Raw genomic sequence first — 5000 nt, forward strand, 5'->3', positions numbered from 1 at the left:
TTCTCGCAATGAGTGATGCAAATGGATTACGTTTAGGTGGGTAACATACCCTGGGAGTTGACATTACATAGCTTACGTCCTTCCATGAACGGATTTTCAATCTATCTCTATTCTATGAATAGCTCTTTTGTAAAAATGAAACATAATATTTCAATTACACAGTGTTGACTGATATATTTCATTTCATGGAAAATCTAAACTTGGCATAAGTTCTTTCTTGAAGAGCTTGATATAAGTGATACTCGCGGTTCAAGTTTGCGATAATGCACGAAGACAAGAGGCGTTGATAAAGTCAAACATTACCCTGAGGAAATATCAATTCTTGGGCCTATCCAGTGCTCAGTTTCCTCTCAAGTGTTCAGCATTAAGTGATCATCAATGTTCAGTACTAATGTAAATCAATATTACCAAGGTTAAGATCACTTATAAGAAGAAACTATATTAAGATAGTACAGGCATTAATAATAATAATAATAATAAAAATAATAATAATAATAATAATAATTTTATTATTATTATGCAAAACGTACAGAGTATAGATATCATACCCCAATTTCGACTACTGTAGTATATAGTATCTAAGCTATATGAGATTTTCTGAAATAAAGAAAGAATGCAATAACAATGCAACTACATAGGTAAGTGCATGAAAACAAGGATACAGATACAATAATCCAAAAAAAGTTTATTAAGATAAAGCAAGAATTCTTACACAGAAGTACAAAAATGCATTTTTTTCTTATGCGTGTCTATGGTATTTTGTGTATAGGTGTAGGAATACTTCATAAAGGGAAACCTTTATGAAGTATTCTGCCGACTATACACAAAATACCATAGACACGCACAAGAAAAAATGCATTTGTGTACTTCCGTGTAAGAATTCTTACGACATTATCTTAATAGATTTTAGTTAGTCATGGTAGCAATACATGAACACACACACACACACACACACATATATATATATATATATATATGTATACATACACACACACACATATATATATATATATATGTATATATATATATATATATATATATAAAATGTTTGTGTATTGCATGTAATAAAAATATCAGTTGAGAAAAGACAATTGTGTTGATAGCTTTATATTTTTCACTTTTGGATGTGCATATCTTAATATGAATTAGTTTTTTTAATCATAGTTAAACTCATTAATAATTATATTCATTCCTCTTGATCCGAAAGTCTCATTTTCAAAACTAAATGTTCCTGGTGATGCCCTGGTTTATCACACCCCTAGTTTTAGCAATCAGTTAGTAAGCAAAATATTACAAAAACACAATTTATTAAATACAACACTTACATAAAAAAGAACTTATGAAGATCTCCCACCAATTTTCAAGTCAGTAATTAACATTTCAACACATCTTTTCGCAAATGAACATAATATTTCCGGAAGCGATAAAGAAATGTCCTAATTTTCTGTCCGGTAGGGGCACAATAAGATACATTTTAGTGATCTGTCATAAAGGGACATAGAAAAACATCTTTTAATGTTCCTCACTTTTTAAACAGAATAGTATGAAGATATATCTTCTAATATTCTGTCCCCTGAGGGCACGGAAAGATACATCTTAGCAATCTGTCTTAATGGGACATAACGCAACATCTAATGTTCCTCACTTTTTAAGAATTCTAAAAATAAATATCTTTTAATATTTTGTTCCTTGGGGGTACAGATATATTTTAGTCATCTGTCTTAAAGGGACATAGCAAAACATCATCTAATGTTCCTCACATTTTAAGAATACTATAAACAAATATCTTTTAATATTCTGTCCCGTAGGTGCACGGAGAGATATATTTCAGTAATCTGTCTTAACGGAACGTAGCGAAACATCTTCTAATGGTCCTCACTTTTAAAGAATACTATAAAGAAATATCTTTTAATATTATGTCCCGCAGGGGCACAAAAAGATATGTTTTAGTATTCTGTCCTAAAGGGACATAGCGAAATATCTTTCTAATGTTCCTCAATTTTTATGAATATTATAAAGAAATATCTTTTACTATTCTGTCTCGCAGGGACACAGAAGGATATATTCTAGTGATCTGTTCTAAAGAGACATAGCAAAATATCTTCTAATGTTCCGCACTTTTTAAAAATAGTATAAAAAATATTTTAATGTTCTGTCCCGGAGGGGCACAGAAAGATATATTATAGTAATCTGTCCTGATTGGACATAAAACATCTTCTAATGCTCCTCACTTTTTAAGAATACTACAAAAATATCGTTTAATATTCCGTCCCGTAGAGGCACAGAGAGATATATTTTAGTGAGCTGTCCTAAAGGGACATAGCATAACATCATCTTAGGTTCCTCACTTTTTAAGAATACTATAAAGAAATACCTTAATATTCTGTTCCGTGGGGGAAGAGGAAGATATATTTTAGTGATCTGTCCTTAAGGGACATAGCAAAAAATCTAATGTTCCTCACTTTTTAAGGATGCTATAAAGAAATATCTTTAAATATTCTGTTCCGCACGGACAGAAAAAGAAATACTTTAGTGATCTGTCCTAAAGGGACATAGCAAAACATCTAATGTTCCTCTTATTTCAAGGATACTATAAAGAAATATCTTTTATTATGCCCCGTAGTGGCGCAGAAAGGTATAGTTTAGGACACAGGATAACATTTAATGTTCGTCACTTTTTATGGATACTATAAAGAAATATATTTTAATTTCCTATTCCATAGAGCTACGGAAAGATATATCTTAGTAATCTATCTTAAAGGGACATAGCAACACATCTAATATTATTGACTTTTTAAAAATACTATAAAGAAATATCTTTTAATATTCTGTCCCGTAGGGCCAGATAAAGATATATTTCAGTGATCTGTCCTAAAGGGACAGAGCAAAACATCTATTGTTCCTCACTTTTTAAGAATACTTTAAAGAAAATATCTTTTAATATTCTGTCCCGTAAAGGCAAGGAAAGATATATTTTAGTAATCTGTCCTAAAGGGACAAAGCAAAAAATTATTTTAATGTTCCTCACATTTTAAGAATAATATAAGGAAATATCTTTTAATATTCTGTCCCGTAAAGGCAAGGAAATACATATTTTAGTGATCTGTCCTAAAGGGACAAAGCAAAACATCTTCTAATGTTCCTCACTTTTTAAGAATACTTTTAAAAAAGCACCTTTTAATATACTACCCCGTAAAGGCACAGAGAGATATATTTTAGTGATCTGTCCTAAATGGACATAGCAAAACATCTTCGAATGTTTCTCACTTCTTAAGAATACTATAAAGAAATCTTTCAATATTCTGTCCCGTAGGGCACAGAAAGATATATTTCATTGATCTATCCTAAAGGGGTATAGCAAAATATCTTCTGATGTTCTTCGCTTCTTAAGAATACTATAAAGAAATCTCTATGACTATTCTGTCCTTAAGCGCACAAAAAGATATATTTTAGTAATCTGTCCTAAATGGACATAGCAAAACATCTTCTAATGTTCCTCACTTCTTAAGAATACTATAAAGAAATATCTTTTAAAATTCTGTCCCATAAATTAACAGAAAGATATATTCAAGTAATCTGTCCTAAATGAACATAGCAAAACATCTTTTAATGTTCCTCCCTTTTTAGGAATACTATAAGGAAATGTCTTTTAATATTCTGTCCCATAGGGTCACAGAAAGATATATTTTAGTAATCTGCCCTAAAGGGACATAGCAAAACATCTTCTAATGTTCTTCACTCCTTAAGAATACTATAAAGAAATCTCTTTTAAAATTCTGTTCCGTAAAGGAACGGAAAGATATATTCAAGCAATCTGTCCTAAAGGGACACAGCAAAACATCTTAAAAGACTCTTCACTTCTCCAGAATGCTACAAGTATTTATAGGTGTTCCATGTTTACATTTACAGTTGATCTCCCATATTGATTTCATAATTATAAAGCATTTTGTTTTTTTGTTTTGTTTTTTGTTACCCATAATTCCAAACTACCAAAATATAATGTTTATATTGCAGATAGCAGATGTATAATTAACTGCGACTTTAAGTGAAGGATACGAATGTATTCAAAACCTTGAAAAAATAAATAATTGATTTTTCTAATGTCTTTAGATGGCATAACTTATATAGACCTCTTGGTCATGTATCAAGAGCTCAAATATCTGGATATTGTAACCCAAAATTCTTAAATTAATAATAAAAAAATACTGTTGAAATAAATTATAAATGCTACAATGCAACCATGGTCGTTAAAAAAATGACTTACTGTATTCACGCTCAAAAAAAGCATATGGCCTTAACTTGATAAGATTTTAATTATAAGTATGATCTAAGTATGAACTACCATGATTCTGAGATGTTATGCGTGTATAAATTTCTCAGTGCCTAAATTACTATTAAAAACCTTGGTAAAAATAAGATGTAGAATGAAATATAAAATTAGAAAAAAATCAATGAAAATGAACAATCATTTCATCTGGAAGAGTCCATCTCTCTCTCTCTCTCTCTCTCTCTCTCTCTCTCTCTCTCTCTGTCCTTTCAACCTATGACAGTCAGGAAGGGTGGATGACAAGACGCCACAGTACAGACATCAGTCATGTAAGGTGACAACCTTGTGTCTTGCCTGTCAAGCGATCCGATAGGGTGACAAATGGAACGCAATATTGACATTCTCATTTGCTACTTCTTGCAATATGTTTGAAGCAATGTGAAAGGAAATTGCATTTGGTATAGATAATGGAGAGTAACGCAAGGCTATCATTTTAACCGGTGCGGTAATAAGTTGCACAGGAAATTAGGAGTAGTGGGACGCAAATGTTTAATTTTATAGTTCACTGGACCAAATAATAATAAGAATTTCTACTTTTGTATGTGCGTATGTATTTATGTATAAATATTTACAGGTTTATGTATGTTTGTGTGTGGCCTTCTGTGAGGATATATACTGGATATTCAAAACTACAATAAGACAAACGGGCGAAAGTAAAACTTGAATTCTCAGA

Source organism: Palaemon carinicauda, chromosome 36, assembly GCF_036898095.1.
Source record: "Palaemon carinicauda isolate YSFRI2023 chromosome 36, ASM3689809v2, whole genome shotgun sequence".
NCBI classification, from domain to species: Eukaryota; Metazoa; Arthropoda; class Malacostraca; order Decapoda; family Palaemonidae; genus Palaemon; species Palaemon carinicauda.